Source organism: Adiantum capillus-veneris, chromosome 10 (genome assembly GCF_014529385.1).
Source record: "Adiantum capillus-veneris isolate H3 chromosome 10, ASM1452938v2, whole genome shotgun sequence".
In the NCBI taxonomy this organism is placed as follows: domain Eukaryota; kingdom Viridiplantae; phylum Streptophyta; class Polypodiopsida; order Polypodiales; family Pteridaceae; genus Adiantum; species Adiantum capillus-veneris.
Window position 1 is genome coordinate 80,809,908 of NC_140940.1, and position 14,664 is coordinate 80,824,571.

Genomic DNA, 14,664 nt, shown 5'->3' on the forward strand with positions numbered 1-14,664 from the left:
TTCTGAGAGTGTGTGTCTGTCCCTTCAAAGTGAGGAGAGAGGGGTCTTTATATAGGCTCTCAAGGTCAGCTAAGAATAGAGGGATAAGTTCGCGTACGTTTGTGGCTCCATTTTTCTAATGGACACGGATTCCGATGCACGCTTTTGGTTCTCCAATTTTAGAAGAAGCTTGGGCTCCAAGACAAGAACTCCAAACTTAACTCCCTCCTCTTTCTTTCCTAAAAATTCTCCTCCTTTCCTAAGATTGCTCTTTATTTCCCAAGAGTCAACTCTTATCTCTAGATACAATCTTGAGGCTTAAGTTTCCCATCAACCTTATTGTTTTCAAGTAGATAAGGGTCATAATTAATAGTTCTAAAGTTCGATTTTTGATCCGATCGTTCCATTAGAGTTCTCTTTGACTTAATAAAATGCAAACCTCAAATATTTGCAAGGTAAATGAAATACTTTTATTGAAAATGTTGGGTATATTACATCGCCACAGATAGATATACCCTCGGTCTTATTTGTTGAGTTTGAGACACAATTCACAGCAGAGCCGAGTGATGAAGAAGATTTTTAGATTAACATTACATATGCCGACACAGAGCCTATGTTCTAGCTATCAAAAGCTGAGAAGGACGCACTAAAAGAGAAGATCACTCAAGAGGTGGATGAGCAATGGAAAGCTGCAATGTATTGGGAGTTGAGAGTTCTACACTCTGTCAATGTCACTCAACTCACTCCCAATAAAATCAATGCACAATGGCATCAACAATCCCTGCCATACCCTCTCATCAAAGTGGAATTACTATAGGTAAAAAGACATGGAAGAAGATGGCGCAGATAAAGACCACCCAAAGTGGAGGTTAAGCTGATTGAACAAGAATCCGCGGTATTTGATTCTGTTCACAAGAGCACCTGAAACCCTTCAAAGAGATCCAACATTTTGTCATGTACCCAGAGTAAAGACATGGCAAGAGCATGACGCACTGACAAAGAAGAGGCCAACCTGGCTAAACTACCCAAGACTTTCACCTCCAGAGAAAGGACAAGCAACAGAGAAATACATAGTGAAAACCCTAACAAGCACCATGTCTTCCTTCAAGAGTCTACCAGACCTCTCCTGCACCATGTTATAGAAAATATTCTGAATGCTACTCACTTGTATTGAGCAAGCATGAACCCCGTGGATGTCATTCCTCGAGGGAAATAAGGGGTTATGCTATGATCTAAGTAGTCAGTCTTCTGAAGAAGTACTCTATGGCTTCTACGCCCGGTGTATGTTCTTGCCATCGCATAATATGTTGGCGTTCAAGGAATACCTCTACACTGGATTCTTCACTTGGTGAACGAAGATCTTTGCACGAGTGATCAACAACCTCACATCCAAATTTGTAGGCTACTCAGCGGTGGAGCTGAAGAACACAGTGACCATGCAATTTCTGCAAATGCCAGACAAAGAAAGAAAAATCAGATAACAGAAGGCACTGAATGCGCTTAAAGACTGTCTCACTAGCCGTCAACATGAAGATTATTTCAGTCCATAAAGCTGTGTCAAGGGATGACACAGGCGAGGAGGGGGGGAATGTTAGCAGCAAGCTAACACGGATACCATTTTTCGGATTTCTCTTTGTAAAACATTTATTATTTTGATAAATCGAGAATATTGTAACTCCTATTTTCTTGGAAAACTTTGTAATTAATGAGCCGGGGCTACAAGCTTTTAGATTGTATCAACCTATCATTACCCAGCTTTGGTAGAACACCAGATTATTAGTTTTGACCACCCAAAAACCTTGGCTAAGGTATAAAACCCAACTATTGTAAGTTTGTTATAAGTTTTGGATAAGAAATACAAAGCGTGAGCTAACGGCACTCACTTCTCTCCTTCTCGCGCTTCCTACTCCCTCCTTGGCTGTCACATTGTAGTCACGTTTGTTGCATTGCAACCGCAGGTAAGAGCTCTACACATTGACGTAAGCAGTTCACAGTATTTCGTAGCTTTTGGTGTCACCGAGCCGCGGCCTAATTTCATCATAACTAGGAGTTTACACTTTCAAATAAAAATCTAAGCATAGGCAGGGTATTGGGGCATTGTTGCTAAGCATTTAGATGCATTCTGGGTCGAAAATGACTAGGTCAAAAATCCATTGCTGTTAATAATCGCGATTTTGGAACTTGACCTAAAGTGGGGTTTGAGACCATAAGCATGTGTGCTTAGGTCTTATAAACATGTCCTAGAAGTTTCATTATATTTCAATGTCATTTGATGCTGTAACGGATGCGATTTGTTTGCCGATGAGCGATTGGCTTTTGGTGATTTGAGTCACTTGAGTGTAGCCTGAGTTAGATGCAAGTTGTTAGTTTTTTTTTGAGAGATTGACACCCTCCTGCAGCCTCTATGCACTAGCCGAGTCAGCTTCATCCCATGGATTGAGAATTTAATTGTGGTTCTCGCTAATACTGCAATAAGATAGGATGGTGAGGTTAGACATGCGTCCCACATGCATTGAACATTTCCATCATACTTTGGTCAATAATAGCACTCATTGGTCTCATGGTTTGTCTAGTTTCCTTTGATCGCACACCACTTAGATGGGATTGTTTTTCCGTGGCCTTTCCCTTATTGTGAACCTTGTATCGGCCCTCTCACTAGGCCCTCTCACTAGCATCCTTTTCAAGTTCTAATCATGCCATTCATTTTTTTGAGCATGTTCACTATGGTATCCAAAGGAATTTTCATAGTACATCCTACATGTGCTAGCACAATAGATGTAGTTTGTTTGCTCTATGTGTCTTTCACAATGCTTTTTTTCTCTCACAGTTATGCTCCCAGCCTACTGCATCCAAGATGCATGCTTCCAAGATATTGTGTTTTTTGCTATAAAGTATAGCATGAAACTCCTTGTTGCGTAGGCCTTCAAAGAACAATGAAACAAGTTTTTCCTTAGTTGGAATTTCCAACTTGGTCTATCTATTGATGTATTCTCTCATTTTACTAACACATAATCTAGTTTTTTTGTTTAGAGCTATAAATTTCAGCAATCATAGTATGCTTGATTCCCATCTTTGAACAAGTAGCAACAAATATTTTCTTCAACATTGACAAGTATGTAATGGATCCAAGAGGTAAAACATCATTTTTTCTCTCAGTGCTTGCCTCAAGATTTCTAGGTGGTCATATGGATCACCAAATCCACATTATTTTTGACCCATTACTAAAAATTAGACGGTCTCTGAATCTTCAATTATGTGTGACACCTGCTACTCCTATGTAGTGTTTCCTCCATCTAGGCCTTCAAATGAGTTTCTTGGTAGTGGTGACTTATTTGTGCCTCTTTTAGTCTTGGTGTCACCAAATATTTTTCAGTTTGTGGTGGTTTCTGCACCTCTCACCCAATTATCATCTCATTGATGCGGGTTCCGTGAACTTCAGTATCCCATTCCCATGATCATGGTAGTAGCCATGAAATTTGGGTACTGTAACCTCTTTTAGGGTCATCATAAAAAGGTTATTGTTATATCAATCCCTAAAGAGGCATACAAGAAATTTTGGTACACATTTTCCCCTAATCTTGAAAATATACGCGATTCTCAATGGTGTTAAATGCCCTAGTTTTGTATCAACATTCCCCATTATTGACTTCCCAACAATAGACTCATAGTCTTGGCTTACCAATCAATATATTATTCGGAGGTTTGAAATAAACTTGATCATGCCCTTCTAACTTTAACATGGGTGGTCTCTATTTGGTGCTCATGTCTAGAATTAGTCTATTAACTTTCAACCCCCATTTGTCCACAGTGTTTGGATTTACAATTTTTAAGTATTGCAATCCATTTTGATCCATGTAGAAGGTCTCCTACTTGTTGTCTTTAACACTAGTTCTGTAATTGGACACATAAGTGTCCTGAGACACTAAAGTGTCCTATTTTTCTACCATGTTTTGGCTATTAATTTGTCAAGCTAGAAAGAAGTTTTTTACACCTTGCTTCTACCATACATTGGTTATGAAGGAAAGAAAACACTGGATTTTTTTCCATATCGAAATACAACCTGTATGGAGAGAATTATTGTAAGTTCTAAGACATAAATTTTAGTAAAATTTCAAGCTGTTTTGCCAAAAAAGTCATAAAATTATTATATCTTTTTGTAGAGATGGCCTTTTTTATGTTTATAAAAACCAAGCGTTAGCATTTAGTGTTACAAAACAATGGAATGCACTTCAAAGATAAGTTTTCAAGTCACATATAAGCTATAGACATAATTTCATACTTGAGCGCATGCTGAATAAGAGCATAATTTTGGTCTTCCAAAGGTCCCCTTATGAGATTGGTACTATTTTAGTGCAATTTGACAACTACAAATGACTTTATATGTTTAAACCAAGAAACTACATATTTTTTGGGCTCCCTAACTCAAGTAAATCTTGTTGCTTGAACTCTATCTTGAATTTTTTATCGTGCAAAAACTCTTAAAAATCTTGAGTTCTCCTTAACAACATTAAAACCAAGGTTTTAAGCACCCCAACTGTGTATGTACCATGTACTTTGATACATTTAGTTGATCTACATGGAAAGTTTGATATTATTTGAGGTTTTGAATGCTTATGTCTCAAGAATGAAAATATGAAAGTTTTCTCTTATACAGTTTTGAATATTTAAAATGATCCAATACTTGTTGCATACCAAAGCCCTTCTACTTTCCCCCTTGAGTGCTGAATGGAAAGGGTAAGCAATGTATCACTTTCTAAAACTCACAAATACATCAGAAACATATTTTTCTTGTATACAACGATATGCTTGAAATGACCATATCAAACACATGGAGATTTCCATTATTTTATATACTCCAAAGTCAAATTTTTTGCACATGGAACTTTCGATTATCTATAGAAAAATTGTGGAAAAGGCACCTAAAATTTTCTACAAGGTCGCTTCATTTTTTCTTGAGCTTATAAAGGCAATTTCTTCAAAGCGTCAATCTCACTCTTACGAGGGTCAAATTGATGAGTATAGTTCTTGATCACGATAGATTCTAAAATGCAAGGTTATATTTTTAAAAGACCCTCTAGCTAACATATTAAGCATATCAAGAGGGTTTTCTTAAATAAACCGTCTAATGCAAGTAGCATTTAATTTACATTTGTTAAAAAAGGACACTTAAAGTGTCCTGTTTTGGTACCAAACTAGTGTTAACCTGCTCTTTAAATTCAGCAGTACGAGCATTGACTCTAATCACACACTCTTTATTAGGATCCAAATAAATATGAGCCCCATGATTTTTTGTTTTGTAAAAGTTTAATATATGCTTAAATTTGAATGAGGTTCTAACACCCATATGAGTGGAAAAAAAGACATCTCTGAATTGGAGTTAGATTAAGTGTTGGCAGTTCTCAACTATGGTCTTTAAAGGTGGAGGGACCTTGGTTTACACTCTCGTCAATGGATACTATGATTTTAGTTTCTCAGTTAAGACCCTAATTTTCTAGTACACAGTCTGATCTAACGTACATAAAGACCAATAATGCTCAATGATACTGAATACATAGCCTTTAGAACCAATACCAATCTATTTCAATTGTCACATTTCCAAACTAGCACTTAGCTCAAGCTTGATCTCCACTAGTCCTATAAGCTCAACAATCTAGAAGATAATCTATTAGGTGCAAGTATGTACAATGCCTCCTAGTCAAAAAATTTAGTTTCAAGCAAGTAAAGAAGAATGCAAGTAGAATTGTAGATCCCCAAGGTAGGCACACTCATTAACAGAGATAAAATAAAACTGGCTAAGAATAGAGACATATTAGAGGTTAACACCCAAAATTGACTAGTCTGAGCACAGCTAGAGATACTAGGTTTAGTTAATGAGACCCATGTGGCAAAGCACATGCTTGTATTTAAAACTCTATTTTAGCTCAGATTTCAACATATAGGCTCAAATTTTGATGTAGTTACTGGTTTAAAGCTTGGAGAGGGTAAAAATTCAGCATGTATAGAAATTTAAAAAAAAGAAGAGAACCTCCCAATTTATGGTGAGTAGGTGTGGTATGTTACCTAGGCATATCTCCTCCTTTACTTTTATGGTGAGTAGGTGTGGTATGTTACCTAGGCAATATATGGGGCAAATTCAAACCAAACCCACCTCATCAAGCGAACGGAGAGTATGTTCACCCCTCATATGAGAAATGAGAGTTTAGTGCATGTTAAAAGGGAATATGGAATAATCCAACTTTATTCGCCAAAGATACAAAGAGGCTAAAACATCGTGCGGATTATAGTGTAGTGCAAGCATTAGCCAGCTTATGAGTCTATATCTATATAGATTGTCACATAGTGCCAACTCAACCTGTTATTGACGGTCATAAGTATGAGTCATATAGGGGTCCTTCACAATAAATAGTCTAAATTTCTTCTTAAAAAATAAGTGACCATATAATCGTCGACAATACTTCTTGTTTGGTTAAAACTCCAAATCAAGGGTATTTATTCTATTGAAAATGATGGTTATGCAAAACTAACTAGATGTCCAGTTGTGTGTGTGTGTGTGTGTGTGTGTGTGTGTGAGAGAGAGAGAGAGAGAGAGAGAGAGAGAGAGAGAGAGAGAGAGAGAGAGAGAGAGAGAGAGAGAGAGAGAGAGAGAGATGGATGTTTCTAAAAATGTTCCTAAAATCATATGAATTAAAATAATTACACAAGGGTTAGAAATTTTGGATTAACTTGCAACCTAAAACTAGTAGAGCCAAAGACTACAATAGATGTGACCAAGAATCCAACCGATAGACAAGGAAAGACCACCTAACATGTCATCCTAACAAGGAATTATAGACAGTGGGTCCATCAAAGCCTATAGACAAAAATCTCCAAATCCAACGTCCTAGTTTCCGAGCTTTGTGGGAGAACCTTGTGTTTAGGACGTGTGTGTTACCGTTTTTAGACTTATACTTATACACAAAAGAATACAACAATTCAAAAGACAGCTGGCTTTAGACAAAGGACAATGATTAGCACAAAAAAACTCAATATTTGATTCATTTTTGTACATCATAGTGAGAATGAGGTATCATTCTAGTGTTTTGTACATAAGCTAGTCAAGAAAAACTTATTATGAAGTGAAGAGGCCATGTTCAACACTGATGGACAGCAGCTTTAGCCAAAAAGGTCCCAAGTGAAGATAGAGTCCTCACCTACATCTAGATAAACAAGACAACAGATTTGTTAGCATTAAATACGTATTATAGGTATCAAGAAATCTATCCGATGTTATCCATGTCCTACTTGAAACCTTTTTGACTTGTATCTACCATTCATGTAGTGTTAAGTATCAACAAGTATCCATGCTCAAAATAGTAACCCACAAATGGAAGTGACAAGTGTGTGTATATGTGTGTGTGTGTGAGTGTATGTGTGTTAGAGAGAGAGAGAGAGAGAGAGAGAGAGAGAGAGAGAGGGAGGGAGAGAGACCCTTTCTCTACTCCCTCCCTCTATAAGATATGCATTTCATGTGGGTGGAGCGAGAAACTCCCATGACCTGGGTTCCACTATGTAGACTGACAAAGCTAGGAAAGGCGAGGTAGGTGAGTTGGGATCTGAAGCGTCTAAAAACCATTGGCTGACATGTTCTTGTTGGAGGGGTGATACAAACCAAAAGGATCCTTCATTGTTCTCTTGATGCTCTTGGATATCCATTGATTGAAGTCAACGACAAGATCATGCAGAAATGGAATCCCTTGTGGCAGAAATTGAATAACGAGTTTAAAGAAGATATTAAGGACACTTGTTGGTCAGATCTGTGTGGAAATCACAGATTGGCTGCATGGACAAGAGTCTTGGAAGAAAGTAAGTTTCATGGTCATACTACTTTGCAATATTGCGTGGATTGAAATAGTCTACTAATAGAGTTTACACTTTTCTTTTTTTAGGTGAAGCTTTGCACCCCCAAGTTTGAGTTGATTTGATGTCAATTGAATCCACAAATGAGGCAGCTATGATGTCTATTGTCATGCATATAAACAAGTGGGTGATGTTAGATTAGTTGCTCACCATTGCAGGTTCAAGATAGTACGTTTCATTTGATGAGTAATGTTGTCCATCCATTCCAGATTGAATATGACACTGGCTATGTAGTGACATCATATATAGACACGCTATGGATGGTGCATGCAATGGGTATGTCTTCCAAGGACGGCCTCATGGCTAAGCTCCCTTGTGTTGTCTACAACTGGATGCACGCTAATATTGGTAGAAGGGTAAAAAAAAGGCATGGTATAGTGTGCTTGTTGCATTAATGTCACAATTCTTGCACTTGGGACTTCAAGAGATCGCTTAAATTTTGACATCAAATTACCGACGTCAATGACGGGTGTTGGTATATGTGTAGGTAAATGTGGAGGGAGATCATTAAAAAAAAAAAATAGTTTTCAAATTTTTGATACTGATATCTAGGCGCATATCGGCACCAATATCGATGGGTATAGTGACGACCCCCAAAGTCTTTCCACATTGATTCAATTTTGATGTGTGTGCTTACTTTGTATGCGTTGGGTTTTTTGCTTTTCAAGGAAAAGCGCCCACACTAGGAACCTCTAGGGATCTAGTACCATAGACAATACATGTGAGTGAAGTACCAAGTCAAGCAAGGATTTCTCTTCCAACTTAAGATTTTACATTGTGGCCCCTTTTTTTTTTGGTTTGTTCGTTTTTAGCATTTTAATTTTGTAACTTTGGGGGTCATATAACACTGTTACCCTCCCCAGGGTCATCACACTAGTAAAATCCCTTTATAATACTTAATCTAAAGGTCAATAGGGATTAAGCCCACTACAAAGCCCTAGTACATTGCACACAATCTGCCTAAATTGGATTAAGAGCCTAAAGTAACAATTGATTATTAGGAAGGCATGGGCCCATGGTATTAAGAGAAGATATCTAACTCCTAACTTGGTCAAACTAGCTTAGTAAAACTTCTTGACTGTGAAACCTAGACAAGGGATTATGACAAAAAATTATCTAAAATCTAATGTTTATACTAAGAAAATGCACGGAATATTATGCTAACAATCACAATTAAAGCAGACAAACATCGATGCAAAAAAACAACAAGGGTCAATGCTAATGGACAAGAAACACATGTTCCTGTTGATGATCATGCTTGATTCAAAGAGTAAACGAGAGAAAGACTCCATGAAGTTCCAAATTCTAACAACAACAACACATTCCTGTACACACTAGAAAACACAAATAATACCTCTAGGAGACACATTAGTGGAAAGAGTGACCAACCCTTATTGAACACAATCAAACAGCATAAAGAACCCTAACCTAATTATTTGTACTCCCCCTAGAGATTCAAGGAAACAGGGTATTGTAGAGATGGGGAGGTAACCCTAAGGCTAAACCCCTATCCTCAGCATCGTTGAGAAAAACAAAGTCATCATCCATGAGACCATACGTGCCATCCATGTAATCATGTAAATATTCTTCATCATTAGAGACACCAATGTTTACTAAGAAGGTCACTTGATGTCTATAGTCATCTTGGTCAAAAGGGTAGGCTTGTGCAATGGGAGAAACGCTCTCTGCTAAGTATGGATCAATCGTGGTCAAGAGATGTATCATCCAGTCTAGCTCCTCAAAATTCCTCTCACATGCTACCGTACCTACCAAATCCCATTCACAAGCAAGCACTAGAAAGACTATGTGAAACACTTGTGAAAAGTAAAGAGGGTACCTCTCACCCAAGGTAGGAGTGGATAACTCTAGTGTACTTGCCATATCTTCACACATAGATAATGGTTCAAGTAAAAACTAGAAACATTACTTACCACTTTGCCCTTCCAGATGTCCTTTCTTCCAGAACCCCAATTGTGATCTTGTTGTTCTGCCCTCGCTTGCCTCTGCTAAGGATGGTCGACTCCACTATCCCTCTCTTGGAGAGCAAACTCCCACTCAACATCATGTATATTGGAACCCCTTTTTTGGAGATTGGGTGTTGGTGTTGTTGTTTTGTGGCCTTGAAAATGATGCACCGTTCATTACGAAGGAAGGTCTTGATGAAAAATTCCATTCACTGTGTGGTAAAAGATTGGCCTGGGGATTAGGAAACCACATTTGCATTGTATCAACAATATACTTAGGTACTGAATATCTTATTTTTCCCAGTCGATGAAGCAATTAGTGTAGGTAGAGTGGATTAATATCATCAGGTGATTGTAGAAGCGCTTGCCATTTTTTGTGCTAAGGTCAGGGGTGTTGTCTCGATGACACCTTAGACCTATAGTATAGGCCATCATCATTGACATCTAGAATGTCCACATCATAATTGTACCCCGGATCTTGAAAGTCAGTGGATAATCCTCCCCCACCTCCTCCAAAGCAAGCATCAAAACAAGAGCCTCCTCCTAATCCTCATCTCCACTGACTGTCAGTGGAGTCTTGTCGGCCCTCAGAGCCACGCAAACTATGTTGGTCACTCTACCCTAAAGAAGATCTATGACCATGAGGGCTAGATGCAAGGGAAATGTAGAAGAGGGTGCCAAGGGAAATGGTGAAGGAAATGTAGTAGCGAGGATCGAGGAATATGGTAAAGGAAATGTAGTGGGGATCTGCAAGGGCATGGGCGAGGGTGAGGGGGAAATACCATATTGGGATAGCTAATCTCATGTATATGAAGACAAGATCCCTTGCGAAGCTCTCTCATACTCTTGTGCATGCGCTAGAAGGAGCCTACGTGGGGATCCATAGGGACCAAATGAGGACGAGGAAAAGGAGGGGAGTGATCATAGGGACCGTATTCCTTAGAAGGATTCCCATAAGAGGAGCCCATGGTTGTCCTAAAAGAGCAAAAGAATTCTTTGTCTTGCCGGGTCATATCACAACTAAGAAGAGAGAAAAGAGAACTCAAATACAACCTAAACATATTAAACGGGTAGCCCATTGTATGAAAATAGGTGTGCCAAAACTTGTCTAGTAGAGGGGCTATAGCCATGCCATAAACTAGGGGTTTTGGGCAGCCCATTTGGACCCTCTATTAAAGGGGTTTTGGCATGCCTATTTGCATGTAATGGGAAACCCAGACACAATGCCTACCATTGGTGGGAAAAATAGAGCCAAAAGAAACATGAGTAGGGGGGAAAACCCATGGGCTCACATGAGACTTTACCTCCACCAATTTGACGCATGAGTTTAGCCTCTCTATAAGAGAGATTTGGGCTACCCATTACATGCGACTAGGCATGCAAAAAACCCTCTAATAGTGGAGCCAAACTCATGCCATTTGGCCCCTCTATTAGAGAGGTTTTGGCATACCTATTTTCATGCAATGGGCTGCCCGTTTGGGGAGCCCATTTTATGCAAATAGACATGCCAAAACCCCTCTAATAGAGGGGCCAAAATCATGCCATTTGGCCCCTCCACTAGAGAGGTTTTTGCATGCCTATTTTCATGCAATGGTCTGCCCATTTGGGGAGCCCATTGCATGCAAATAGGCATGCCAAAACCGCTCTAATAGAGGAAAAAACTCATGTCGTTTTGCCCCTCTATTAGAGAGGTTTTGGCATGCCTATTTTCATAAAATGGGCTTCCATTTGGGGACCCCATTGCATGAAAATAAACATGCCAAAATCCCTCTAATAGAGGGTCCAATCTCATACCCAAATCTAGGGGTTTTGGGATGATTTTGACCTCTCTATTAGAGGGGACTTGGGACTATTGTTGGGCCCCTCTATTAGAGAGGTTTTTTTATGCTTATTTGTTTGCAATGGAATGCCCTTTTAGGGAGCCCATTGCATGCAAATAGACATGCCAAAACCCCTCTTATAGAGGGGTCAAACTCATACCCAAAACTAGGGATTCTTGGATGATTTTGGCCCCTCCATTAGAGGGGTTTTGGGCTACCATTTGGCCCCTCCCTTAGAGAGGGTTTGGCATGCTTATTTGCATGCCATCGGCTGCCCGGTTTTGAGGAGCCCACTGCATGAAAATAGACATGCCAAAACCCCTATAATAGAGGGGTCAAACTCATACCCAAAACTAGGGGTTCTTGGATGATTTTGGCCCCTCTATTGGAGGGGTTTTGGGCTTCCATTTGGCCCCTCTCTTAGAGAGGGTTTGGCATGCTTATTGCATGCAATGGGCTGCCCATTTGAAGAACCCATTGCATGCAGACATGCCAAAACCCCTCTAATAGAAAGGCAAAACTCATGCCATTTGGCCCCTCTATTAGAGAGGTTTTGGTATTCCTTTTTGCATGCAATGGTTGTCTGTCTGGGGAGCCCATTGAATGCCAATAGACATGTCAAAACCACTATAATAAAGGGGTCAAACTCATACCCAAAACTAGGGGTTTTGGGATGATTGTGGCCCCTCTATTAGAGGGGTTTTGGCATACCATTTGGCTCCTCTAACGAAGAGGTTTTGGCATGATTATTTGCATGCAATGGGCTTCCCATTTGGAGATCCCATTGCATGCAAATTGGCGTGCCAAAACCCCTCTAATAGAGAGGCCAAACTCATGCCGTTTGTCCCCTCTATTAGAAAGGTTTTGGCATGACTATTTGCATGCGATGGGCTACCCGTTTGGGGAGCCCATTGCATGCAAATGGAAATGCCAAAAACCCTCTAATAGAGGGGCAAAACTCATACCCCAGACTAGGTATTTTGTGATGATTGTAGTCCCTCTATCAAGGGCGTTTTGGGCTATATTTTGACCGTCTATTCTCTATTTAAGATGTTTTGGCATGCTTATTTGCATGCAATGGGTTGTGCATTTGAGGAGCCCATTGCATGCAGATAGACATGCCAAAACCCCTCTAATAGAGGGGTCAAAATCATACCCCAAACTAGGGGTTTTGGGATGATTTTGGCCCCTCTACTAGAGGGGTTTTGGTCTACTATTTGGCCCCTCTATTAGAGAGGTTTTGGCATGACTATTTTTATGAAATGAGCTACCCATTTGGGGAGCCCATTGTATGCAAATAGACATGCCAAAACCCCTCTAATAGAGGGGTCAAACTCATGTTGTTTGGCCCCTCTATTAGAGGGTAAATGCATGTATTAGTGATACCACTTTTTGTAGCTTTTGGTGGTACCCTTTAAAACAAGTGGAGGACTAGTAAATGTTTTGCAAAAAAACTCAAAATTTTGTTGGACTTTATACTCAAAACTCAAAACTAGGGGTTTTGGACATTGAAGGGGAGAGGCAAAATAGGGCCAAGAAAACATGAGCATGAGGAACAACCCATGGGATCACATGAACCTTTACGTCAAACAATTAGGGCAATAAACTAAGGGTTTTGGTCTAGGGTTTGACCCATCTATTAGAGGGATCTTGACATGCCTATTTGGATGCAACAAGCAGCCCATTGCATGTGAATATGCATGTCAAAACCCCTATAATATGGTGCCAAAACCTAGCCCAAAACTCGTAGTTTATGGCATGAATTTGTCCCCTTTGTTGGAGGGGTTTTGGCATGGGTTTTTGCATGCAATGGACAGTCCAAATGGGCTGTAACCCCTCCAACATAGGGGAAAAATTCATGCCGTAAACTATGGGTTTTGGCATGCATTATTGTCATGCAATGAAACGCTATATTGAATAGTCCATTTCATGCAAAGCCGCTCTAATTGCAAGGGCACAATAGAATCTAAAAATCATGAGCATGGGTGACAACCCATGGGCTCACGTGAGCCTTTACCTAGACAATAAGAGAAAATAACACTAATTTTCAAACAAAATGCAAAATTGAAAAGAATATAAGTGCACTTACATCAAAATTGTGTCGCACGTGTTTGATTTTTTGTGTCTCCTTGCCGCCAACCCTCCCTTGCAACTCTCTTGCCACCAACATATGCTTGCCGCCAATGTTCACTATCAAAATAGCCTCCTTTGTGTGTGTGTGTCTCTATGTGTGTATGTGTGTGTGTGTGTGTGTGTGTGTGTGTGTGTGTGTGTGTGTGTGTGAGAGAGAGAGAGAGAGAGAGAGAGAGAGAGAGAGAGAGAGAGAGTACTAATGTTCTATGGATATGGAGAAGAAGAGAAAAGCACAAATAAATCAAAGAAGATGTGAAGAGGGTAAGGGTAAAAAAAGCCTAGCCCATCCCGATGATATATTTATATAATTTTTAATTAACAATTGCCACGCTGATTGCCGCGTTGTTTTTCGTGCTGACACCAGCGCTGATTTTTGCGTGTATACCCTAGGGTGCATTTAAAAAAAAAAATATTACTTCCCCCTTATTTTGCCGACTTGCTCCCTCCACTTCGTTATAAGAAGAATCTCATAGTTGATGCAAAATCATTATCATTTTAAGCTCTTCTTCCCCTTCCCTCCCTCCCCTCTTGCATTTTGAAGGTGCAAGCGCCAACATGGGACGAAGAGGACCAGAGAATGTAGTGGAATATGATTGATGGTTGAACGACAAGTTGTTGTGTCCGTGCAAGCATTGCTAAAGGGCCATTCCTAGTCTTTGACAAGTTTGTTTGAAGCATGTCAAGGACTATGGAATGTTGGATAATCCACGAACGCGAACAACCGATCTTTGCAAATTTTTGCACATGGATACTATTCCTCACTAGAGTGTTGTGGGAGGAGGATATCGAGCGAGAGAGTTGGAGAGACAATTGCAAGAAAACAGGTTTTCCCCTCCACCAACAATAGGCGAGAGTTCAAGATCCAGTGCAGG